General features: G+C 39.2%; 1 protein-coding gene across 2 annotated transcripts in view; it reads left to right on the forward strand.

The window, feature by feature from the left end:
• The window catches only part of LOC122798530 (uncharacterized protein KIAA0408-like), a 108200-nt gene that overhangs the window by 15521 nt on the left and 65131 nt on the right, over window positions 1-27548 (forward strand). The window contains exon 1 of one of the 2 annotated variants that reach the window (XM_044067558.1): window positions 4724-4801. The exons of the other annotated variant lie outside the window; for it this stretch is intronic. The gene's annotated coding sequence lies outside the window, so the exon portion shown is untranslated. Of the gene's footprint in view, window positions 1-4723; window positions 4802-27548 lie in introns of those variants that run through there. 2 annotated transcript variants of the gene reach the window in all.

The following is a 27548-nucleotide window of genomic DNA, read 5'->3' on the forward strand; positions in this document are numbered from 1 at the left end:
AACTGATTGTGATCTCTGTGTTCTGTTTAGGGAAATTGTATTTTACTGTGTGTGTGTACATGTTATCCTCCCAATGTGGACACCCCTCACTGGTACTAGTGGTGAGGATCAAGCCTCCTTGATTACTGGGCCAGTGCACAGGTGTCACACCTGCTACCACATTACTATCAAGTATCATTGGCAGAACGCTAAACATGCTAATTCAGCAATAGTTTCCCAAACCTCCTCCTTTGAACAAGACAGTAATCATCACGTTGCTTTAAATGTCTATTAGTATGTACTTGTTCTTTAATACTTGTGTGATATCTCCACTCTGGGCCAGTAATCAAGGAGCCTGAATCCTCACCACTGACACGGGAGAGGGATGTTCACTTGGAATACAAATTGACACACTCAGTATTTCCAGATGCAGACCTCTCTGCATCAAGTACAATTTCCCTTAAGAGCACACAGGGAACACACTCAACTTGGGGTCTGGGTTTCTCTCTGTCTCTCCTCAGGTCCCCAGTAAGGCTTCCTACTGGCACAGCAGTAGAGTTAAGTCCTCAGCTGAGTGTCCAAGCCAAGTCCTCCACCACACTGTCTGTGAAACCAGTGCTTCATGTCCCTGCTCAAAGTAGCTGACACACACATTCTTTGAGATTTAATTTTCACACACATACATTAGAAAGGCTGGATCAGATTACTCACTCTACCAGCTTTGCCCAAACTATAAAGGTAGATTTATTGCCACCAGTCAGTTACTATAAGGCTGTTAAAAGGGTATCCAATTATACTGAGTGAATTTAATATTAATACAAATGACAATGTTGACCAAATAGCCAGGCTTTCAGGAATGGTCAGAGTTATCACTAAATAAATATATGCAAATACTCTCACAACTTAAATATTTTCTAAAAAGCACCAGCCACAATGAAAAGTTTAAATATATTTAATAATAAATAATAAAAGAACATAAAAATACTAAATATCTATTTACAGTAAGCACCAGAGTTTCAGCCACAGGAAATATTAAAAATAACACAGCTGGAAAGATTCACACAGTTACAGAAAAACAATACTTAACTATTCTCACTATATTTTTCTAACTGATTTAGAGAATTACTATTCCTGGTCACCTACTAGAGCAAAGCAAGATGAAGTAGGTGAAGGATCCTTCTATGTCAGGTTCCAAAAGCAGAGTGCTCAGTCTGACTGAGAGACTTCTCAATATAATATCTAAATATTATTTCTGAGATAGTTTACAGAATGGCATCACATCTGGTCATCTGACTCTGTTTCCCACACTATCACCAGCATTAAAATCTGCCAAGATTTTAGCACCTATGTGTTACCATGAAGACAAATAGAGCTTTGCTCAGATTTGTTGCAGCTCCTGGAAGTCATAAAACAATTTCAAACCTCTACCCTTCCAGAGTAGTGATTAGCTCCCTGCTAGAGACAATAAAGAAGGCTTTCTAATACTTAGTTTCCCAGATATTTTGTCTCTTGCTGCAACCAGAACTGTAAGAAACAATCTTTATGGCCTAATTTAATTTCAACTATTTTTCAAAGTTAACTGGAACTGAGATTAACCTCTTCTCTTCCAGTATCCTCTGTTAAAACATACACATTGAATTCAGTTACAATAGATCAGGACCCACTGTTGGTACATTTTAACACAAGCAACTTTACAAATACTTTTTCAACACAAGCATCTGTACAAATCAGTTTGATATTCAAGTAACATTTAATGCTTTACACAATTCCAGCTAGCTGTATTGGCATATGTTACACATCTACTGCCCTACTTCTGGCATAGCTGGCAGTACTTCCTATCATCACAACTTGTATTAATGATCAGGATCAGTGGCAGTAACATGTAGTCAGCTACCTGTCGCAGCAATGCAGGTAACACAGTCCAAACATGTCAGTCTATGACTGTTGATATTTTCCAGTAAGTTGTGAACAGCTGATAATTTGGAGGGTGGCCTAATGGTTAAGGTGTTTGCCTTACAAACACAAGGTGCAGGGTTCAAGTCTCACAAGGGATAATTGGCTAGGCTTACAATGGCTCACAAGGGCAGTTAACCTAGTACTAACCTATGAACCTATGTCTAATGTTAAAGAGCTTCCATCTAATACCAACAAGGTTTACTCTTTGTAAATGACTGTAACTGAAAAACAAGGATTTTGACTTACAAATTATTAACTCACCTTTGATTCCCCAGGTCTTCTCAAACTGACTTGATAGTCAACACTGCCTGACAGAAGCATGTTATTCTTGCCATTGATCAATGAATATACATTGACCAAAGTTAAGTATCTACCACAGGGCTCAAACAGAAGGCCTTTCATTCTGCACTCTCACTATAACAAGATACAGTATTGGAATCACCCTTTTTATTGATTTTATCTGCAGACCTGAGAATACTTCTAGAGAATAAAGTATGTAACTTTACACAACTCACACCTGAAAATAATCTGATTGAAGAATTAATGTTCAAGCTAACAAGGCTAATGAACAGAATTGAAAAGGAGAAGGAACAAGAAGAAAGGATAGAAGATGTGATATAAGGCCTTGCAATGGCAACTCTTAATGTAAGAAATTTAATAAGTGTGTTGTAAATGCATAATTTTTATGGGTGGTTGTTTTTAGGCACAAGGGTGTATGGTATGATTGGGTGATGCCGTTTTAAGCCATGGGCTGACTGCTTTATAAGTTGGTTTGCTATTAATATAGGTCAGTCTGTAGTGTGTCTTATTTTGTTAACAGACAATAATTTCAGTTCTTTTTTATCCCTGTGGCTTCAGCAGATACTGAACTTACATTTTATTGACTGGACTGTTTGATTTACCCAGTCTTAAACACTTGGTTTCTGCAGCTTTTGTACATAAATATTTATAGTTTTCTTTTTTGTACCATTATAGTTTTTCATCTAAGCACTAGCTTGCCTATTAGCTATCATTCTGTTTAGTCCCCTGCCTTGTACCACTGCCAAAAATCCTACATATTTTTCAATATTTATCATCAGAGATCAAATACCAGTACATCTTTTAGCATAAACAGGAAGGAAGAGGTGGCAGTCACCATCACTGGTTACTGACAAGGAGGGTTTTAGTTGTTATCCATGTACCAGGACAGTATGTCTGCACTGCTTCTAATGCACTGAAATATGCACACCCATAGGGCAAACATCCAGACTCTACAGAGAGTGCAAAATCACAGCATGTAGCAGTAGTCCAAGCCTCATACTGGGCTCAGCACTGCAGTGAGGAAGTCCCATTCCCTTTCCTCAGAGTAAATGACATGGTGGCCATCTGCCTAAACATAACACTCCTGCCAACTCCTCTTCTACATGATCCACTACTTCAGTGCAAACTGCTGACATCATAAATCAACAATAAACTCTACCCCAACTGGAATTGGGTGCATTTATAATCTATCTTTTAAATATCTGGTATATCACATAATATATGGTTTTGTAAGAGAGATTTCATTAGAAGCTTCCTCATTTATCCATTGGCCTCTCCTTTACTTCTCCCAATGCCCCAACCCATATAGTGATAGGCAGCCCTCAGACCCTGTTCTGTCTGTCCCGATATGTGCTTTCAGGTCATTATCTGACCTAATTTTTAGGTTATCTATGCTAAGACACATTACTGCCTGCGCTCCTACTTACACTAATTCCTGTCTGCTTCTTTTTCATCTTTATTCCCCTCCCAGATATGAAAAGTACCTTGCATGTTTATAGAAAACATTAACTTTTAGCCTTAAAGAAACCAGTGTTCTGGCTTTTTATTGCCCTATAATCAACTTGTTCCCATGGAAACATAAGAGGAAAAGAAAAAAATGTAGCCCTCAGCTGCAGATTCCTAAAGGCATGCTAAACATTTATTGCTAAAGGAAAACTTTTCATTACAATCAGTGTTCTCTTATTTACCTGTTTCCCAAGTAAAACTTGTTATAAGATTAAGCTAAGGGTCTTAATCCAGACATTCATCTATGCAAAAGTGAGAGAAAGCATATCAACTCTACATATATTATGATCTGTGTACTTTTACATCTTATCCCCACCTTACCAACCTAAGATTACAGCCTATCAATTTAATCGGGCTTTTGTTCAGCCTTTTTTTTCTCTTTTTGCATTGTAATGCTTACATTTCTTAACAGATAAAAAAGAAGAATGAAAAAGGTATCTGTTTACTTTACTATCTTTATCACGCACAAAATAACTGAAAATAGTTTACTAAATTGGATGTAATTTATATTATGTAAAGCTGTATAGCAATACTGTTAAGAACAGAAACTGTTTTATTTACAGTTACCCTTTTCATTCTTCTTCCCTTCCCCTTTTATATCCTTCCAAACATTAATGACATGAAGTGAGGTAAATGCCTTTCAATTTTTCTGGCCCTTTGTTATTTGAGTTGCTATACTCTTTCAATGTTTCATTTATTTTAATCAGCTCTGAGTGCATTTGACTTATTTTTTTCTCTAGGTTACCGGAAGTCATGTCTTGCACCAAAGCTGGAGCTTGAACTGCTTTTTTGCTGAACAGCTGCAGGATTCTTCCCAGTCAGTGTTTTGTCTTCCCCTTTTCTATTTGATTTTTGGTCAGGTTCTCTATGTTTCTTCTTTGCTGGCATCTAGGCAGTGTACTTACTATCCAGTAACTGAATTTATTAAAAGTGGCAGAGTTCCTGGCCCTTGTCTTTCTATTTCTTTTTTTACACTGCGGAGCTGAAGTTAAGCTGTTTATCGGTGTGCAGCCATCTTGAAAGTGAGGAGAGTTGTCATTGGATGTGATCAACAAGCATGGTAAGTGGAGGGGGAAGAGAAAGTGAGTAGTGCATATGTAGAACAAAACACCAAAAATCAGGAGAAAGACAGGTCTTTTAGCATAAAATGATTTAATTCACTACTCGTCAAAGGTGACTTCATCAGAAATACAATTCACTACTACAGAAACACACTTAAAATACTGTCAGCAAGTGAACAATTAATTGTATAACAAGCTGTTCAACTCATAAAACAATTATTCAGTTGAAGTGAACCATCAATTAACTTAGTCCCATAGACTACTGTTTGCAGTAAAAAATACATTTAAGTAAAAACTTTATTTTTTAATATTAACTTTTCTGTTTTTTAAAAAACATTTTATATTGACTGTGTCATTCAGCCCAGGATGTATGTAAGAAGCCAATCTCAGTTGCCATACTGCTTCTTTCTGTTCTACTTTGTTCCTATAATCACCTCCCCTGAGGTTCTTAATGCATACAAATGTTCAAGAATACGTGTCCTCAAACTTCTAGTGGACATGAGTTTGGACAACAACCAGATTCGTAAAATTATTAACGAGAACTGGAAACTCATTTTAGGTAATGGTGACATGGTAAATGTATTGGGTGAGGTGCCTTGTTTTGTGTACAAGAAAAATTGTAACATCAAGGATATGTTGGAGAGGGGACATGCTTCCCATTGTTTAGGAGTAAACAACAGAGGTATGCATAAGTGTATGGGATGTAAAGTATGTAGGTACATCCACACTGGTTCTTATAGTTTTTTGAAACACCTTGATTTCAACATCACTGTTCCAGGTAGACTAGATTGTGGTAATGAAGGTATTGTCTATTTGGCTATGTGTAGTAGATGTCCGGCGTTCTACGTGGGAATGTCCACTAGAAGTTTGAAGACACGTATTCTTGAACATTTGTATGCTGTAAGAACAATAAATATCAACAATGCCTTGTACAAACATTCCACTACATGTATTAAGTGGAAAAAGTTCACCTTCTCGGGTCTTGAGTCAGTGAACAAGGACATCAGGGGAGGTGATTATAGGAACAAAGTAGAACAGAAAGAAGCGGTATGGCAACTAAGATGGGCTTCTTACATACATCCTGGGCTAAATAACACAGTCAATATAAAATGTTTTTTTAAAAAACAGAAAAGTTAATATTAAAAAATAAAGTTTTTACTTAAATGTATTTTTTTACTGCAAACAGTAGTCTATGGGACTAAGTTAATTGATGGTTCACTTCAATTGAATAATTGTTTTATGAGTTGAACAGCTTGTTATACAATTAATTGTTCACTTGCTGACAGTATTTTAAGTGTGTTTTTGTAGTGGTGAATTGTATTTCTGATGAAGTCGCCTATGAAGAATAATGAATTAAATCATTTTACGCTAAAAGACCTGGTTTTCTCCTGATTGTTTGTGTTTTTATTCTACATTTTTCTTTGGTATACACTGCTGCTGTTCCTGCTGCCTTTTGTTTTTCTGAGTAGTCCATATAAAATAGAATAAAACATCAGCTGGAACCTCAGATGGCCAAGCCGCCAGGATGCCCTTAAGCTCCATGACTGTCCCTGGCAACACCAGAGTAAGTCTGGAGGTAGGAGCATTGCTGGCAGACCAAGCATGGATGTGGGGCACTGTGGGCCTGGCAAGTATAAATGGGGTCCAATAGGGGAAAAAAAAGTAAAGACTAATGAAGTTAGTGCAGAATCTTGTGGTTTTCCCACACTTAGGGTTCCTGTTTCACTCAGGGTATTGTTTCCAGTAACTACAAATGTTCTACTTGACAAGTATATCTTTTGAATCTGTGAACCACCTCAGTTGAAGAACCCAGGTCATGTAGTTTGGCTAGGCTTGTAAGGGCCCTAGGGCCATTAACCTAGTAACCTCCTATGATCCTATGAGACACTCTTTCAGATGCTCTTTTTAGGTTATGAAAAGTAGCTCCAGTTATTAGATATTTTTCTGTTATCATATAACCCAGTAATTAAAGACAGTGGTTGCTGTACATGTACTTTTTAATGTATTCTAATATTTGTAAATGTTCTTTGTAGAATCTTTGTTGGAGGGCATTTATTTGCTATTGGCCAATAATCAGAAGGTGAGCTTGGTCTAGGTATTTTTGTTACAGACTTGATAAAATCTTGTTTGAAACTACGTGGCAGCTTTTTGTGTATAATGATAGATTATAAATCAGAATCAGAGGGTTGTCCAGGATTGTGCTTCCTATATTAAGAATGTTGAGATGTAATATGTGGAAATGAAGATCCTATTTGCAATCTGCATTGTGCAGTCTTCAACTATATCTTTGATTGCTTGTTTAGATTTATAGGTTCACAGGTGTTTACTAGGCTAATGACCACAAGGGTCTTTTTAAGCCTAGCCATGCATCCCAAATCTCTGACAAGTTCTGGTACCCTTTGTAAGTGTAAATAGGGGCTTGGGAGATGAAACATTTACAAACAGGGGCCTGGAAGATAAACCATTTGCAGGTTGCCTGTGCCCATTAGAGACACAGATGCCAAGACAGGGATGAATTTCCTGTTCCCCATCCAATTGTCCAAGTGGCACTTGAATTGGATTAGGGAGGAACCCTACTTCACATGGATTGGGAGTTTGTTCCAGAGATGAAGTAGTCTCTGGGATACATACATGTCTGTCCAGCAGGTCCTATTTATATCACAGGCAATGTTTACATCTTTAGAACAGGTAATTCTGGTGTTGTTTGTTTTGATGATATGCAGGAGGTCCATCAGAGTGGGGTTTGACAATGCCCTGTATGCCAGTCATAGATCTCCCTTCAACAGCTTCTAGGAGACAGACTACAGGAACAGGGCCTTGAGGTGTTCTGCACAGGACATTTTTCTTAATCCCTGTATACTTTTAGTGAGGAACCTGAATGGACATTCCATTTATTATATATGCCTGGTTAGGTACATACCAAAGGGGTCATTGTACTTAATGATAGGTCTGATGAATGCCGAATACAGTGGAACAATGACTTCTTTGAACCTAGATGACATACCTTTGTTTATAAGTTGAACAACATAGAATGATGTCCTCACTATTGTTGACATGCAATGGTTAAAGACTATATTACTACCTATGTGTGCCCACAAGTCTCTGACTACTGGGTCAGCTGTAAGGGATGTGCTGTCAATATGATAGTTACCAGGGGTGGATGACTTCTGATATTTAGTTTTAGTCTGTGGATCTGACACCAGTTGTTTGTCTGTGTCTGGCCTTCCTGGAGAACATTTGTGTCAGTGTGGGATTAAATGACAGCGCTTAATTTACAATTATCCACAAATTTAGTCAGCCAGAGACCATTGACATTGACCTTGACGTCAGAGAAGTAAGTGCCAAAAAGGAGTGGTCCAAGGACTGATCTCTGAGGGCTCCATTGTGACTGGCCTCTTTGTAGAAATGGACTCCCCAATTTTAACTTCCTGGGTCTTGTCTGTGAGCCAGTTGGCTATCCACTGGTTGATATATGGGTTTGTACCAAACCTCATGAGTTTGTCAACAATGCCTAATGGTGTATTGTGTCTAATGCATTGGCCAGGTCAAGATAGGCAGTGTGAACCATTTTGCCCTCATCCATTGCTTTGGTGATCTTCTTAAATAAATCCACCAGGCTGAGTAGGAATGACCTGCCCCTGATGAAACCAAACTGGGTTGGGTCCATTGTCTGGAGGTTTACTATATCATTACTTATCATTTCCATGATAATTCTTTCCATGGCTTTACGTATAAGACTAGTGAGACTTATGGGTCTGTAGTTTCCAGAGTCTGTAGATGACCCACCTTTGTGCAGAGGGATGATTGTTGCTGTTCTCCATTCATGAGGCATGAAGGCTGTTTGGAAGCTAGAGTTAAATAGCAATTCCAGATGGATTGATAGGACATGTTTCATGCTATTTGAAGGCAACTTGGGTTATTGTCTGGGGCCATTGATGCAGTATTCTTGACCTTAGATAGAGCATTAAAGACCTGTTCCCTAGTGATAGCTGAGGGAGTTATATTTGATGGTATTTCCTGAGGGAAGGTTGAGAAGGAGAGAGGGGTAAAGTTGGAGCTGAATTTGTCAGCCAGTAGGTTTGCTATATCATCTGGCTCAGTATAGGTGGCTCCATTTACAATAAGGTCTGCACACAATTGTGTATTGCCTTTGAGGTTGTGGACATACTTAAAGAATGCCTTGTAGTTGCCCTTGGCCTGGGAGCCCAACTTTACCTGAAATTTGGCTTTGGTAGACTTTATTTGTCCTCTGAGCTGTTTGTTTAGTTTGATAAGAGCGTTTTTATCTGCTGGGTGCTGCACCTCCTAATTTTTGCCATGATTTCCTGCCTTGTGTTATACAGCCTATTGATTTTGTGAATCCACCAGGGTGGCTTGCTTTTTGAGTTAGTTCTGTACTTCTTCCTGGTGGATACAGCTGCCTCTGTGCAGCTATTAATATGCTTGTGTAGGGTTTCTGTGAACAGTTCTGCATAGGCAGTAGTGTTCTCAGGGTTTATGGGGGCTTCAAATTTTGCCAGGTTATCACTTAATAGCAGGACATTAGTCTTACAGTAGTTCCTGAATATTCCAGGGTTAACTGGGGTCCAGGTTTTATTTTTACTTCAAAGGAGAGCATTTTGTGGTCTGACCTTACCAGAGAAGACATTACACTAGGAGCATGTGTAGCACTCTCCCATATTAGTGAGGACCAGATCCAGTATAGTTGCCCTCCTGGTTGGTGTATTGACAATCTGGTCCAGGGAGTTTGTGTTTACAAAATCCAGGAATCTCTGTGCCTGTACATTTGGTGTCATATAGGATTCCCAGTTAATAGTGGTGCAATTAAAGTCACCCATGAATATAGTACTGGGTTGGATGATGAGTGTTTCCAATAAGTTTAAGTACATGGTATGGGTTTCTTGGGTCATAGAGGGGAACCTATAGCTTCCAAGGAAATGGTATTGGATTTGCCTATGGTAATTTGAACATAGAATAGCTCAAGTGCATTGTCTTGTTTGGCCACCCTTGAGGTATATTTAGTTTTGATGTAAATCGAGACACCTCTACTTTTATTCCTTGTCTGTGTAGTAACTGGTCTAAATGTGTTGAAGGCATTATAACATTGCGCTGTCAGTGTCCTCTCTGCAGCTTCAAGCCATGTTTCAGTGACTGCACAGACATCAGCATTTTCTAGGGTGAGGAGAGCTTCTAGGGAGTGAATGTTTTTTGTTTAGACTCCTTTAGAAGGACAATTGTGGAAACTCAAGAGTCTGAGTAACACTAAATATGTGTTAACTGTGTTATGTGTGCTTTAAGAGGGGTGGAGAAAAATAGTAATCTTAATAGCAGGAAGTGCTTCCTGTGTTAGTTTGTAAAGCTAAGTTTAGGGAAAACTTGAGTTTCTTGGCCTTCCAGAATTTCTTAGGGTCATAGTTTCATAGGTAAGTACTAGGATAGCTGCCATTGAGGGCCATTTTAAGCCTAGCTAATTTCATTTTTTGTGCTTGAAATAACCTATCAAATTTGGTTGTAGATTGGCCTTACCCACCCCTATGGCCAATAATTATATATTACCCCCTAATGAAAGCAACTGGGATCATACAGTAGATAATTTGAGGGGCCCATGCATGCGATAAAGCATGGGGGATGTCCTGGGGTAATTTTTTCTGTTTTCCATACGTAGATCTAAGTTGTGCTTGAAAATGGATCAAGATGAACTTTGTTTTATGTAGATGGGGGAGTCTGTTCCAGAGCAGCGGTGTCTTCTGCAAACTGTACTATTGATGTTGCAGAAGAGGATTAGGATTGCCCAGTCCATTTTTCAACCATCTGTAGTATTCTGATTTTGTTGAATTAATTCTCATGTGATTGAAACATTGTAGGTTTTGGTAGTTGGTTAATAGCATTTTATTAATCTTTCTTCCAGTCCACACAGGTTTTTTTTTCTGTTTCTTTTGAGCATTCTTAAGTCTGGAGTTAACCAAGGAGCTTAATTTCCTTTAATTGTTATTTTTCTAAGAGTGGGTAATAGTGTATGAAATGCCAACACTATACAAAAAAAAAAAAAAAAAAAAAAACAGGAAAAATACAAGCTCGGTGCTTAAGAAGTTTTTTGTTAACCCACCCCTAAATACTTGTTAAGATTAGGTTTCACGCTAAAGACTAATGTCAGCCAGTACTGGCTGCCAAAGAACAGTGGAAGAATCTAAAATAGCATTAGAAACTAGTAGATTCTTCACTATACCACACGTTTAAACAAAAGGAGTGACTGAGAAATGTGTTCCACAGCTTTTAAAGCCATTAGTCCCTCACAGGAACACTTTGCTTCTGTCAACTCTCAGTGCAAAGTGTTTCTCAACTTTCAAGGCTTGTAAAACACTTTGCCCTCCTAAACTTTATTTTCCTTTAACTTATAATGCATTCAGCCAACAATAAAACTCTATGCAGTAGAATTATAAATAGGTTTCTGATAATAACTCATTACATGCTCTTGACATAGATTAATTCATCTCTCAGACTTCACTTTGCTTCATTCTCAAGGCGAATTTCTTAGCATCCATAACACAACAGATAGTAAATTAGTTATGATTATAATCCTGTATAAAAAGAAGTTATGGAAAGTTGACAGAGCCAAAGTGGGATCTGTGCTTTCATAAACTACATACCCATCTATCTTGCTGTTTTTCTGCTTGAACTAAAGTTTATGTTTCAAAGTGTTGGAAGTCATATTAATAGGTTTCACACTTCTGATAAGGAGCCTATGCTAGGAAGAATGGACACTCAGGAAAAAATAAATATGTTGAACTTAAAGCATGCAGTGATAGCCAACAAATACTAAACAAAAACAAAATGCATCCCCCTCTTGCTTTGAGTAGTTTCATTACATTAACTGAATTTTTTCAAGATTAGCAAAACTAATTTTTTTTTATCAAAAGTTTTTCCTTGATTAGGCCTAGTCTGAAAATTTTGTTCAGACAAGTTCAAAAGAAATAGCTGACATATTTATTTTAAAGAGTAGTGCTTGCATGACATGCATGTTTGGGAGCTGCAGTGTACTGATGTTAAATGTCTTAGTTTGTAGTCCTATGATTGTATCTGTTTTTGTTATGGCAGTATCACCTTTTGGTTAAAAGACAGGGAGGTTGATGGTATTTTGTATACATTAATGTGGAAAAATAGACTTCAATTTACTTTATTTATGTAGTTAGAGCCTGTCAGAGTGTTAAGTATGATTCAGGATTGGAATTTCAATAGTTCTGAACTTTGTCTATTTATAACCCATGACTTTGTTTACAAGCAGACAAGTGACACTCGTAATGCCCAGTCTAACTAAAAATCAGTTGCTGATATAAAAAACTCCTGCATGTGATAATCAAATGTGAATGTTTCTGAAATAAGCATCCCATCTAGATGTTTAGGAATACAGCCAGACTGTTTTATTTAGTTCAGTAAAAGTAGATGGAAGAGTAAACAGCACACTGCACTTCTTCAGCCAGAGTTCTAAATAAGTGTCCCAGGAATGCTCAGGTGGGTATTTTGCAAACATCAAGCTATTTTAATGTCATTTCACAGAGTAAATAACTACTCAAAGGCAGTGGAGTAGTGATGTCAAATGTCATCTAAAGGAATATAGAAAGTACCAGGCAAAATTATGTCAACAGAAGAACTTCTATCCATCTTCTAAGCTGCTTCTCCTGCTAAATACTGTAATGGTAGCAAACTAAGCAGAATGGAGTAGACTTCCTTAATATTACCCATGTCTTCCTGTGGCATCATGATACAAGGTATAATCTCTCTAGTGCACACTGTCTGGCCTAGGGTCTTCCCCCGTGGAGCCGTGCTTACATCACCTCCTTTAGTGGAACATCCTCACTAACTCCCAAATAACCTCATCTGAATCTATGCATTCTAGAGGAACATAGGCTGTGCTCTGACATCTATCCAGATTGCCAACCTCACTCTATCATGGAGTATTAACCTATAAACAGTGCAAAGGAATCTCATTTCTGTCATTGGCAATGATCTCTTCCTTTCATTCACTAACCAAAGCTCATGACCACAGGTCAGTATACAAACACAGACTGACTAGGAAGCTGAGAGCTGTGTCCTATGAAACATTTATATCTTCACCACTAGAGCCCAGTGCAATGCCGGCAGTACTGTCACTCCTGCACAAATCCACTGGTCAGTCTCCTTATCACCACACTCCTCAACCAAAAAACAAAGTGCTTCAACTCCTCTCCACGGGGTAGTTGCTCCCTATCAACTACAAAAATCAATCCACTCTTTTCTGGCAGAGAACCATGAACTCTGATTTGGAGATGTTGATTTTTACCCCACTCAGTCAAACTTGGAAGTGTACACCAGACATCACAATGACTGCAGGTCCAGAGAGCAACATTGTCTGCAAACAATAATGTTGCAGCCCTCATGCCCCGAGACTCAACACCCTATAGACTTTATTTGACCCTTAATATTTAGAACATGAAAATCACAGTTAACGGGAGAGGCAAAAGACAATGGCAGTGTCAGTAGAACAACAGGTAAGGCTGTGGGTTCTATTCTCACACCAGGTGGATGGATTTCTGACACTGTAGTGCAGCATAAGGGGGATGCTGCACTCCTGGTGTGTCATCCTTCAGATGAGATGTTAAACCAGGGTCCTATCTGCTTGAGTTGGTGGCAGCTCACACGGATGTAAAAGATTCCATGGCACCTATCAAAAAAGCAGGGGAAGTTCCTCGATGTTGATGTTGTTGTATCTTTCGGCTTTTCCCAGTTAGGGGTCGCCACAGCGGAACTCCGGTCCGCTAATGATTGGCAGTAGATTTTTACATGCCGAGTTGCCGGCCCTGATGCACAACCTTCAACGAAGGTACGCCCATTCATGCATGTCTCCACACAGAAGACGCTCTAGCTGAGAATCGAACAGGACAACATCTTACTGTGAGGCGACAATGCTACTGCAGCACCACCACTGCAGTCAGGGGAAGTTCCTCAATACCCTGGCCAGATTTTCCCTAGTACTATAAATACTATCTTAGGTTTTCCCTAAAAAGAGGCCAATAGCCTGGGACTAATCTAGGCAGTGAAGGATCAATAATAAATAAAAAAACATGCTTGTTAGAGTCCTACACCTACTTTTGAATTTATTCAGTTTAATGCCAAGATTACAGTCACAGCCCCTGCTCAGCAATTGAACAGCATGGAACAAAGGTTCTGAAACCCTGTACTGTTATAGCAGCTCTCACAAGATGTTCCTTAATACACAGCAATATGCCTTCTCCACATCCATAAAACATAAACTCCCATGTCTCCCTCAATATTAATGGAAGGACAAAAAGTGCATATACTGCTACATGAGCATCATAGAATCCATACTATTCATCCTGAATCAGATGTTTAGCTTTTAGATAAAGACTCCTTTCTAGTAGTCAGGTATAGGCGTTCCAAGGAGGGGAGCAAAGAAAGGAATAACGCACAGTAATTTATTTAAGACATTAATATAATAATTCTACAATCTGCAATGCAACTGATGATAGGACATGATGGTTAAGTGTCTAGAATTCTTCAAGTATACCTACTTATATTACATATATGCATATTATGCAAAGGTTTGATGCTGAACATTCTGATATTGATAATATTGATCATAGGGGAAATATTGGTGATCCTTCATATAAACATAAGTTGTATGTGCCTCCCCAATGAAAGATTGATGCATGACAGATTGGAAAAGCAGTTCACAGTTTTCAACAGATAAAGAATGTTTTCTTTTAAACCCATCATCAATCATCCAATTAAGTGGTTTTGTAGGACAGCAAGCACCCACTGCACCTCTTCTTGTGGTTGTTCAGCCCCCAACACCCCTCCAACTTTATTATACTAATTCAACCATCACACAACAAGAGGAAAGGAGGCAACTCCCCAGTGAAGTACAGAGTGATATGGCACAAACACAAGGCCTGCATGGACAAATCATTTAGCCTTCAGTCTCAACCAGTTGTGTTAAGGCAGTTATAACTTAACCAGATAGCCCTGATCATTGGTAGAGAAACCTTTTTTAAGTATACTGAGTCCTGTTAATATTTGTAGCACCAAGAAAAACAGGTCAAGTGTCTGAAATTCAATGGACAAACAAAATATATACACACACATACACACACACACACACACACACACATACATATATATATATATATATATATATATATATATATATATATATATATATATGAATAATTGTAGCTGCATAAAACAGCAGTTGTGATTTAGATGGTAAGCCAAGTATAGTGCTGTGTACAGGACTTACAGATATTCTGGTTATGGCCCTAGGGTGTTTGTAAATAATAACTTCTGTTTTGATTTAGCACAGAAGGTGTTGCAGCTGCCAATTTTAGGTTACACCTCACTCTCAGCCATAAATCTTGCTTAAAATCAGTGTTGAAGTTAAACATTTGAAACTTTATTCATTGGGAATATCGGTTTCAGAGTACAGTAGACTTATCCTTATCCAGTCTTGCTGGGACCGGACCTTAGGCTGGATAAACAAATGGCTGGCTAATCAGAAAATGCATACAAAATAACATTTATAGGTTATAAATCGGTTAAAATAACAGGATTTGTATCAATATGCATTTTTCTAATGAATATGAAGTCTAAAACTCAAATGTCTGTCATTATTTATCCTAGAGAAGGCAGAAGTGTTGTTCTCTGTTTTTGCTAGGGCTATGGCAGAAATTTGATGGCCGGTTAAAGAGAGGCCAGATAAGAGGAAGTCTACTGTAATGTGGCTTCTTTGCTTAGGCTGTGCTTTGCAGAAAAATACTATCAACTTCTTGCCTGAGGAGACAAAACTTGCATACCACAATGTCATGAAATAATGTACTTTCTAACAAATAGGAACTGTATTCCTTTAAGTCTACATTTATTTATTTTTTATTCATTTATTTTACATTTGTTGACCGGGAATGTCTGACTGAGCCAAAGCCCTTTTTCAGCAGAGGCCCTGGGAGAAAAGCTCCATTTTTACAGTTAATATTATTATTTTATGCAATAGTATAAGAAGTAATGGTACATGTCAAACAACTATATAGCAGCAAAAGTACTTAGTTAAACAACATTATCACATGTGGGATCCAAATCAGAAACCATAAAGAATTTAAACCATTTTTTTATATGGCAGTTAATAGTATAGGATAGTATAGGATAGTAGCTGGGATGAAAGTAACAGGAGAAGATGGTATGCATTAGTGTTTTCATGGAGGGTTGGAGCAATGGCAGATCCATTGTCCTTTAAAATATTCTTTTAAGGGTAGTTTAAATTGTTTGGGATGTGTGAGTATTCAAATTTCTAGGGGGAGTCTGTTCCATGCAATAGAGGGGTGGTAGCTTTATAAGCTGCACCCTGCATTAGACTTGGGCTTATAGATACTTAATAAGTCTTGGGAAGAGCTGCGTAGGTTTCTTGTGGGAGCATAATGGGAGGTAACAGAGTATAAGGCTGGGCAATAAGAGGTCTGATAGAGAATAGAGTGTATGGTTTGGAGCTGAGAAAGGAGCAGGAGGTGAGGCAGTTCAAGCCAGTTCAAGCACTTTAGAGAGAGACAGTGGTGGGATTTATAGGATTGTTGAGTAGCAAATCCAGCTATTTTGTTGTAAGTAGACTCTAGTCTTGTGAGAAGAGAAAAGTTAAGGTTAGTGAGGATTTGTGAGCAGCAAGTTAAGCAGGGAAGAAGGTAGGCATGAGCAAGAGCAGCTCTGGCTACTTGTGTGAGAAATATTTTGTTTCTGTATAATAAACCTAGTTTGTGGTGAGTTTTACTAATACAATTATTTATGTGAAGATCAAATTTTAATTGATCATCAATTGTTACACCAAGGAGTTTTGTACTAGACTCTACTTCTATAGGGGTATTGTTGAGGGAAAGGATAGAAAATGAGGACGTCATGATTGAGTGTTTTTGGGAGTGAGAGTAGTAGTTTTGTTTTGTTTTTTAGGTTGAGGATAAGTTGATTGTTTGAGAGCCATGTTTCCACTGAATTAAAGGAAGACTGGGTAGTGGATAAGAGTTCAGAGGGTGAGTTAGCTATTGTTATCACTGTTGACTCATCTGCATATTGTATAATAAATGAGTGTGGGCAGGAGGTATATAGTACGTTGGTGAAAATGTTAAAAAGTAATGGCCCTAGGATGGATCCTTGAGGGACTCCCATTTTTATTGGAAAGGGAGAGGACAGACCAGTATCCCATTTCACTGACTGAAGTCTATCAGTAAGATAGCTATCAAACCATGCTACTGTAGCTGGGGAGAAATTGAGGTTAGGCAATTTGTTTAGTAGTAGAGGGTGAGAAACAGTATCAAAGGCCTTTGAGAGATCCAGGAAGAGACAGGAGATAAGTTTGTGGTCATCTCTGGCCAGGGAAATAGTACTGAGAAAGGACAGGAGAGCACTGTAGGTGCTATGTTTTGGTCTAAAGCCATGTTGAGTAGGTGTAAGTAGGTTTTCCTGAGAGAGCTGTTGCATGACTTGAGTACGTATGCATTTTTCTAATATCTTAGACAGAGGAGAGAGGATGGCTATGCTTCTGAAATTTGAGATTTCAGTGGAGTTACCTCCTTTATGAACAGGTAGGGTATAGAACTGTTTCCCGATAGATTGTACTTTTGATTCAGAGATAGAGTGATTTATAATGATAGAGATGGGCACAGCTAGTGAGTGTGCAGCTATTTGGAGGAAATATGATGGGATTTTGTCAGCAGAAACTGAGCAGGGTTCTGATGTAAGCAGTGGACACAGGCTTGAGGGGGGAGTATTTAAAGAAGTAGTGGTTGAGGAGGAAATTGGAGATTTGAGAGTATTTATATTGGAGTTGTTGGGATTGAAGAGTTTGGATATAGATTCAATGAAATAAGTACTGAAGGTGTTGGCAGTATCTACTGGTGACTTGTCAGGACAAGGGTTGGGTGAGGTAGGGTTAGCTTGTTGAAGTATTTGGTTTATTGTGTGCCAAAATTATTTTTTTGGGTCAGATTTTAGTGTTGTTGGATGTTTTTTGTAGAGTTCTTTTGTATGTATATTGACAAGCTTTTTTACTAGATTTCTTTTTTCTTTATATCTCTGTAGGCCAGCTAGGTCTTTTGTTTGTAGCCATTTTTTCCAGGACCTGTCTCTAGATGTCATATGAGTTCATGTGGATTTGGTTAAAACCAGGGAGATATTTTTGGTTTTGTCCTAATTTTGCGGAGTGGGGCTAGTGAGTTTAAGATATCCAGAAAAGTGGAGTTGAAGGCTATGACAGCATCATCTAATGGGAGCTGGGTGAGAAAGTCCCAGCGAACTCTTGAGATAAGGGTGTTGAATGTTTCTGAGTTGAAGTTTGTGAGATTATGTCTAGTGATATATTTGTGTAGTTTAGGGAGATAATGTGCATATCTTAACACTTTTATGGGTGAGTGGTCACTCAGGGAGATAGGAAGCGTTTCTGGATTGTGATATTTAGAGGGGGTTGAGACAATAATCCAATCTAAGAGGGTATTTGTGGAGTAGGTGTTGTTAAAATGTGTTGGTCTGGTAATTAGCTGAGTAAATCCATATAGGTTTATATGGTATGGGGATCCAGGGATATTGAGGGATAGCTAATTTATATTTGTGTCACCAAGGAGGATTGTTTCATTTGGGATGTTCAGGGAGAGGTAGGAGAGAATGTTTTCCAACAGGGGAATGTTATCACCTGGTGGAATGTAGATGGCTACTATAGTAATGGTAGTATAGTTATTAAGTTTAAGGTTTACTGTCAGCATTTCAGCAGGGGAGAAGGCTGGAATAGACTGTGTATGATGAGAAATAGTAAGATGGTTAAAATAAATCACAGCCACTCCACCTCCTTTTTGTTATTATGGTCAAGACGGATTATGTTATAGCCAGGAGGGAGAATATGTGTATCGAGGTTATAAGGTTTAATCCAAGTTTCAGTAACTACAATAACATCTGAGGAGTGATTTGCTATCCATGCATGAAACTGGGAGACTTTGTTGAGAATGTTTCGGATATTAATAGAATAAAAGGAGGCTTGTTTGTGTGATGAGGGTACATAGGCTGAGGTGGGAGAGGGGTTTGTAGTGGGGCAAGAGTTAGAGTTTGGACTTGGATTGGGATGTATGTCACCAGATAAAAGTATTGAGGTGGAATAGAGTTTAGATCTTAATGTTAATGGAAAGTATATAATATGCTTAGTCTTATTTTTTGATGTTGCAGAGAAAGATGGAGGTATTTTTATTTTAGGAAGTTGGGTGTTAGTGGGTAAGATCGAAGGCAAGATAGGTAGTATTTCTTTAGGGTACTTAAAATCATTTATGTTTGTATTGGTAGGGTGTTTACGAAAGGAGGGTATTGGTGTATAGGGTGATGTGAAAGTAAGATGATTAGATGGATCAGCAGGAGTATAGAGAGTAATAAGGTATGCATAGTGAAGTAAGATGTAAAAATAAGTTACAGGATGGAGTGAGTGAAAAAGAATTGAGGGGAAGCTAAGTGGGACTGAGGCGTTTGTGAGTTGGGTGGGGATGAGAGAGAATTAGTAGTATGCAGATGAATTTAATATGGGTTTGGTAGATCAAAATACATTAAGAGTGGAGGAGAGGAGGTGATAGTGGGTGTGTTTTTAGATAGCGGAGAGGTGTATGGTGGAGATGGGAAATAGGTGGGTGTGGTTTGAGTGGGAGGAGATTTGTGGTTAGGTATGAAGGAAATGATATGGGGGGTAGGTGGGAATGGGGGCGAACAGAGCAGGGCTGCAGAAAACAGAGGATAAGCCCCCTTGACTTCAAACTAAGGGTAGCTTATTTAATTTAACAGTTTTATTTCCAATTGTCCTGAGTTATGTAGCGGCGTTACTCTTGAATGGCAAAGGTTGAAGTTAACATCCTTTCTTTAGAGGAATATTTTAAGATTGAGGGGAGATTTAGCAGCAAAGGGTAGGTAGCTCAGGTAGGTATATTCGGATGTATCAGAATCTAAATGGAGTCTGGACTAAAGAGAAGGACATTAAGGTGGGTCGGGAGACAGTCAGGGCTGGCCGTTTATAATAGCATGCCCACTGAAGTAAATTTAGATGTTAAAACATCAGTACTCTCTTTTAAACTTCAGTTTACAAGCTTTGCTATGGATGCCTGCTTAAGCTTATGTAGAAGGTGCCCCTGTCCTCAAGGAGTTCTGGCCATTATAGATTAATGGCTGTTATACAGACTGTTTGGCACTGGAGTAACCAGGTTGTTTTGGAGGGAGCTACTGCTACAAAAGGAATATTAAGCTTATGTAGAAGGTGCCTCTGTCCTCAGGGAGTTCTGGCCATTATAGATTAATGGCTGTTATACATGGAAGGCAAATAGCTGAATGTATAAATAAACTGTCATGTACATAAAGAGGCTGAGCTGCAAGTGATCCGAAACCACATTTTAAAAACTGTATGCAAACACTGAAGACACCAGTTTAATAACATTATGGTTTTTGTAGTTGTTTCTATTACAATAGGTAGCACAACTGAATTCAGTAGATCAGAAGCCAGTGCATTCTATTTTGACACAACACACACAGACCCGTTACAGTACAGTCAAAAAACAATGCATCATGGCAGGGGTGCTGAAATCATAAAGTGCTGTCCATCTTCTTGATTTTGTGGTAGTTTAGGTGGGTGTTAAAAGAGTGAACCCCACTATTTCAGTCTAATCTGAGAGATTTTAAACAACTGCAAATTAATTAACTGCAAGTCAGACACAGCAAAGTATTTAAAAGTGCAAAATGCCATCAAAGTCCATTTTTTCTGCAATTTGCTTGAATTCAATTGCGATACACTTTTATGTTAAATCTCTTTGGCTGAATTTGAATGAACTGGGGTCATGAATTACATAGTAAGCGTCTATTTAGTGCCATTAACTATCATTTTGTTCTTAATTTTACTTTGTATCAGAGCACAAAACATCCTAGTAGCTACAAATTCAGTAATCACAGAATGAAGAATCTGTATGTAAGCTGGAGGAGGAGTGTGTTCTTTGATGAGTATGTTAGGAAAGATCACTGGAATATATGAACCAGCTGAATAAACAGAACTGTCTGCTTTTATACACTGCTATATCACAATTGAAAATAATACAGATGCATGCAATATGAACTTTTATTAAAAATGGATACACGTGGGGGAAGCTCAAGAAATAAGGAGAAACTGGGATTTTGGATGCAGATCCTTAAGGGGAGTAACAATAACCATACAGAATATTATATTCATAAAGTAGCAGAAAGTATTCTAAGAACTAAGCCAACATAGGAATGGAGAAAGGAGATTCTGCCAGTAAGGATTACTGCAATTAGGGGTACAAAGAATAGGCAAGAGGTAATTGGACTTTACTGGAGAAAGATGGCAAAGGAAACAAGTTATTGGAAACAAATAACTAAAGAGGGAAAGGTAACAAAATGGGAAGAGGCCAAGAATACATTTGGACTGTAGGCAAAAGATTGCCTTCCCTATCAAGGATTGATATCGGAGTATAGGCAAAGAGAAAGGAACAGGGTGATCCTAAGTGAAAAATCAGCACAGGTAGAGTTTTTAGTAGAATCTAGAACAGAAGCTGCTGTTAAAAAATGGATAATTAGTGCAAGTAAAATATTGCACAATAGCTATAAGTCAATCAGAGGAGGTTATAAAGGATTGGGAAAACAGACTGAATAAGCAATTCACAAAGAAACAATGGAAGGATACAGGCAGGACTCCCAAATATGCAACAAAGTCTGGAAGATTTAGAATGTTTGCTTGGAAGTGTTTGCATAGGTATTTTATAGCCCAAGCAGACTCCAAAGAATTTTTCTTCAGGTAGATTGCAAATGTTGGAGGTAAGATAGAGAAGAAAGAGGTAATTGGAAATATATTATTCAGGAGTGTAATGAGTTGGAAGACTTTAACAATTCCCAGCAGACTATTCTGTTAGAAATACTAGGTGAGCAAATTGGTTTAACTAAGGAAATGATTTCTTAGGTTCATAGGTTCATAGGATGGTACTCGGTTATCGATCCTAGGGCCTATACAAGCCTAGCCATAACAATTCCCTGGCTATTTCTTCCCACAATATTTACTTCCCTGGACCCCTGTCTAGCAGGGTGACTGACGTGATCCCTGGGGTGAATTTCCTATCTCCCATCCAATCATAAAGGTTCCTTTTGAAGAGGGCCAAAGAGGCACTCTGCTTGACATGTATGGGCAGTCTATTCCAGAGTCTGGGGAGTCTCTGGGTCAGGAACCTATTCCTCCAGCATGTTTTGTTCATTGTGATGACAAAGTTTAGATCCCTGGAGCAAGTGGCTCTGAGGGATTGGGATTTCTTTAAGTGTAGCATGTCCAACAGCTCTGGGTTTGACATGGCATTGTATGTTAAGCAGAGATCATCTCTGAGTAGATGATATGCGACAGAGTATAGCTGGATTTTTTTTAGATATCAGCATAGGGCATCTGTTTTAGGCTTGTGATTCTTTTAGTGAGATATTTCTGTGGCCTTTTCAGTTGTTACAGATGTCTTGAGCAGTACATACCAAATGGGGTGTTGTATTCTATAATGGGTCTAATGAGGGATAAGTACAGTAGGACAATGACCTCCTTTTTTCTGGATGAAAAGCCGTTAGTGATGAGGTGTGCCACATAGAAGGATTTCCTGACTGTTGTGGTGATGTGGTTATCGAAGGTGAGACCACTGTCCACCTGTGTCTCTAAGTCTCTTATCACACATTTGGTGTTTAGTGTACTGCCACCTATGTGGTAATTTACGGGTACATGTTTTTTCCCAAAGGGGATAACTATACATTTCTTGGCATTGAGCTTGACCCCATGGCTCTGGCACCAAACATCTGTTTCTGTAAGGCCCTTTTGAAGAATATCCACATCATTTGGGGATTCAATAATGGCTCCCAGTTTGCAGTCATCTGCAAACTTTGTTAGCCAGAGTCCCTTAGTGTTGGCCTGTACTTCAGAGAAGTAGATGCCAAACAAGAGCAGTCCCAGGACTGAACCCTGAGGTACTCCACTTGTCACTTGTCTGGAGCTGGATTTGGAGTTGGCTACTTTTACAGTGTGGATTCTGTTAGTAAGCCAGTTGGCAACCCATCGAGTGACATAGGGATTAATGCCCAGCTTAGTAAGTTTATCTATGATTCCAGAGTGGGGGCTGGTGTTGAAGGCCTTGGCGAGGTCCAGATAGGCTGTGTGGACCACCTTACCTTCATCCATGGCTCTGGAGACTGATTTGAAGAAGTCAATCAGGTTCAGGAGGCAAGATCGGCCTTTCACAAACCCAGCCTGGGTGGGGTCCAGTGTTTGAAGATTGCCAATGTCTTTCTTTATAAGTTTCTTGATAATACGTTTCATGCCCTTGCAGATCAGGCTCATCAGACTGATGGGTCGGTAGTTCCTGGGATCCAAGGTGGATCCCCCCTTGCGGAGTGGGATAACTGTAGCTGTGGGCACGAAGTCTGAGGTGAGGCTATGATTAAACATGACATTTAGATGAGGTGCCAGTTCATTTTGTAGTTCATGTAGTACACAGCCCGGAATGTCATCTGGTCTCATGGATGCTGTATTCTTAGCTTTAGAGAGTGTGGTTTTTACCTGTGTGGCCGTTATTACCGGAATTTGGCAATCTTTTAGTATTCAGATGGACCCTCTAGGGGATGAGAGGGGGGTGAAGTTGGCACTGAATCGATCTGCCAGGATATTGGCAATGTCCTTGGGATCAGTATATTTAATGCCATTCTGTTGAAGCTCAGAGCAGATCTGAGCATTGCCATTTAGATTCTTGACATAGCTATAGAATGCCTTGTGGTTGTCTTTGGAATCTTTGGCAATTTTATTTTCGTAACTAGCTTTGGAGGATTTTATGAGGGATCTCAGCTTTTTTACTGAGTCTGGTAAGGGAGTATTTTGCATCCTGGGATTTTCCTCTTTTCTGCAGCAGTTTCTTTCTTTTGTTGTAAAGTTTGTTTATGGTAGGGGGCCACCAAACTGGCTTCCTTTTTTTGGCGGAGAGCGTCTTGGTTCTATTTGGGATGGAACAATTCATCCACAAGTGGATGTGCTCGTACAGTGTCTTAGTGTAGGATTCAGCAATCGAACTTTCAGTTCCCATCTGCATGGGTGGCATGAAGTTTGTCACTTCTGACTTGAGTAGCATGAAGTTGGCTTTGGAGAAGTTTTTTATGGAGGTTTCCTTACTGGGGGGTGGAGGTGGGATGTGGATGTCAAGGGTGATTAGCTTATGGTCAGACCTGACCAACAAAGTTGTGACCATAGGTGTGGAGCATTGATTTCCCATGTTGGTAATGACCAGGTCTAGGATATTGGAGCCCCTGGTGGGACTATGGATTAGTTGATCCAGGGCATTGGAATTTATGAATTCCGTGAACCATTGGACAAAGGTGTTGGTACATGAGTAGTTTTCCCAGTTAATAGCAGGGTAGTTGAAATCATCCAGTATTAGGGTGTTTGGATGTATCTTAATATTTTCCAGTATGTTTAGAAAGGTGTAGTGAGAATCTTGGGGCATGGTGGGGTATCTGTAGCAAGCTACAATTTGGATTGCAGTCTTACCTAGTGTTAGTTGTACCAGGAGAATTTCAGATGCGTTGTGTTGGGCAACTAGTCTGGTGGTGTGAACATCCTTGGTGAATATGGACACTCCTCCACCTTTAGTGTTTCAGTCCTGGTCTGGTGGCCAAAAAGTGTGGTAAGAGTTGTAGCCTGGTATTGCAAGGGTGCTGTCTGGATCCTTGAACCAGGTCTCAGTTACTAAACAGATATCGATGTTCTCCATTTTTAGGAGTGCCTCGAGAGAGTGCATTTTGAGGTTGCTGTGATACAAAACTGGAATTGCCTAGACATAGGCCTTGTTGAGTTTAATTCTGGTGGCTGCCAAAAAAGCAATTACTAGAAATTGGAAATCAAAGCCAAAATCAGCTGTACTAGAAGTAGTGAATGTTGTAACAGAGATAAAAGAACTGGAAAAATTATCTTTAGAAAAGGGTAGGAGCAAATTACATAGAAAAATCAGGAACTGTGGGAGCAATAAATGCAGAATAATGTTTTGGAGGAGAAAGGAGGTTTAAGGGAAGGCAGGAATTGAATGACCTATGTAATGTTTGACTGATAATGACTATAGAGAAGATTATAAGTGATGTATAATGTTTGCAACTGAAAATATGTCAGTATAGTTTGTTTTCATTTATATCAATGTGGGATTGCCTATATCATAAGTGATAATTTAATAAAGATGTTTCTTATTTAAAAAATGGATACACACAGCCCAATTACTAAGAGCTATGCAAAAATCAAGTTCAATTACCAGACACCATGTCTAATTTCTAAACACTTTGTGTACCTCGCCCAAGCTGAAATACTTCAGAGTAAGATGATCCTGCAGATGAGTGCATACTCCATGGATGAGGCGATCAGTAACACTGGACATACATGTGTATCGTCTACAGTAACAGTATGTGTTCATTCCTTTAGCCCTGCTGTGAAACTAGAAACATGTCATACAGTTCATGTAGCATGACTGACAAAGTGACCCTTTGCTAGTTGTCTGACTTCATACTGCTGTGTGTCACCATCATCTGAAAATAAACTCTACGTAATGTCCTTAATCACTTTTTTCTCATCCTTGACTTTCCTATGTGACCCTTAGAATCCTTCACAGCCATCTGAATTTGGTTGCCATCACCTGACTAGTACAATGAGGTCTAGCTTACATAAGACTGGGAAAAGTTGTAAGCTATCTCTTATGCATACCTTGAGGAAAAATACTTTGGCTTGGATTCTTGTTGCAGATCTCCTAACCAAAACCAAACAATGTTTTACCTGTCAAGAGTACTGTGTGCATTTCTGAAAACCATCTTTTTAATGATTTAGGCAAGGCAAAGGCAATTCAGCAGAGGTGAATAAAATTAGTATATGATCTGCATAGAAGGCATGTAAAGAAAGGGACAGCCCCAGGGTACAGAGGACTGGAGCTTTGACTGTGACACAGGTGACATGGTTTTGATTTGCAAACCTAATCTCTGAGGTGTTAGCTGGAGGGATACAGACCTGGTGGCATTTTTGCCAACTTATCTATCCCAGGGCAGAGCTTCCTGCTCAAGGCTATCAGTGGAGACTGAGAACTCTGGCCCTGAGGCACATGTATCATATACATACACTCAGTATTGGACTGGACAGGGGATGGGGCATAATAAAAAAGCCTTCTCTATTTGTTAAGATGGCACACTAGGACATCCTGATCTTCTTTCCACTTGCTCCCCAGTCTGTAACACTAACGATTCCTACTTGTAAGGCTCAATACACGAGAGGTAATCCAAATAGGTGCTGCGTATTTTGGCGCAGAAAATGAAGGATGAACTCCAAGACATGGCTGATAGCAGACAGCTGTGGGAATAAAAAAAAATAAAAAAGGTTTTAAAGTCATGATAGGGAGAATAAACATCTGGGGAAAGAACATAATAGAAGCATTTAGGCTATCTCAGGAAATCCACAGAGTCCATACAAATGCCAACTGTAAAAACAAAACAAAAAATATGCAAAGAGGATAAATGCCGGGTGGCTTGGGGAAGAGAAAAGTAGCTATTGTTTCACACAAACAGTGACACATGTCACAAGGTATGCACTGCTGGCAAACTGTGTTTGGAAATTAATTTGAGCTGCAAGCAGAGACAGACAGAGAGAGAGAAAGAAAGATGCCATAAAGCAGATGGCAACCATCTCTCGTATCCTGGAGGGAGGTTGTGAGAAAACCATGATATCTGAGTGTCCTGTGGTTAGGGCTAGGAGCCTTACAAGACATTGGAAGTTTAATGCAGGGGGTGAGGACACAGTCCTGACATCACTGCCCTAACTACGTCCACACTGAGTTTAACTGATCAGGTGCCACAAGTAGGATGGCTCCCAGGCTCTGCACTCTGCTTGCCATCAAAGTCCTCGCTCCTTGGGCCTAATATTGAAAACCATTGAGGTCAACTTCCTAAGGAGTCAGACAGCCCACCTGGCAAAAGGTCACATCCAGGGTACAATGAAATGAGTATATAAAATGACAATTGTTGTTGTTGTTTGTCTTTCGGCTTTTCCCGGTTAGGGGTTGCCACAGCGGAACTCCAGTCCGCTAATGCTTGGCAGTAGATTTTCATGAATGCTGAGGTGCCAGCTCGATGTTCAACCTTCAACAAAGGCACACCCATTTATGCATGTCTTTCAAATGCCCACCCAACCGCGGGGAGGACATGCAGACTCCACACAGGAGGTACTCCCGCAACAACAATAAAGACAAAAAAAATCAATGTAGATACAACCAAAATAATGAATGCTTATGATTGATTGATTAGATGTATATTTAAGTGTTCTCACTTGTTTTGTACTCCTGGGAGGCATGAGTTGCCGAGGCGCTAGAGTGTTTTATTAAACCTTTTTCCTGGACTTCCTTTGCCTTGGTTTTTTATTTTGGTTGTATCTACAATGAAATGAGTACCTGGAGAATTCAGGGGTGAGCGGGCAAAGAAGCAGGGTAGAAGAGCCTGAGGCTGTGCAAAGTTGGGAGGGTGTCACAGTAAGAAGTATAAAATAAAAGTGGCACATAATTGGAACAGCTTTCCTGAACAGTTAGAAGGCTAAAAGAGTGTGCCTGAATTCAAGAATGTATGTAGCAGATATAAGAACATCCTTACATAGACTAGGAGTTATAT

Source organism: Protopterus annectens, chromosome 3.part1 (genome assembly GCF_019279795.1).
Source record: "Protopterus annectens isolate FY-2018-M chromosome 3.part1, PAN1.0, whole genome shotgun sequence".
In the NCBI taxonomy this organism is placed as follows: Eukaryota; Metazoa; Chordata; order Ceratodontiformes; family Protopteridae; genus Protopterus; species Protopterus annectens.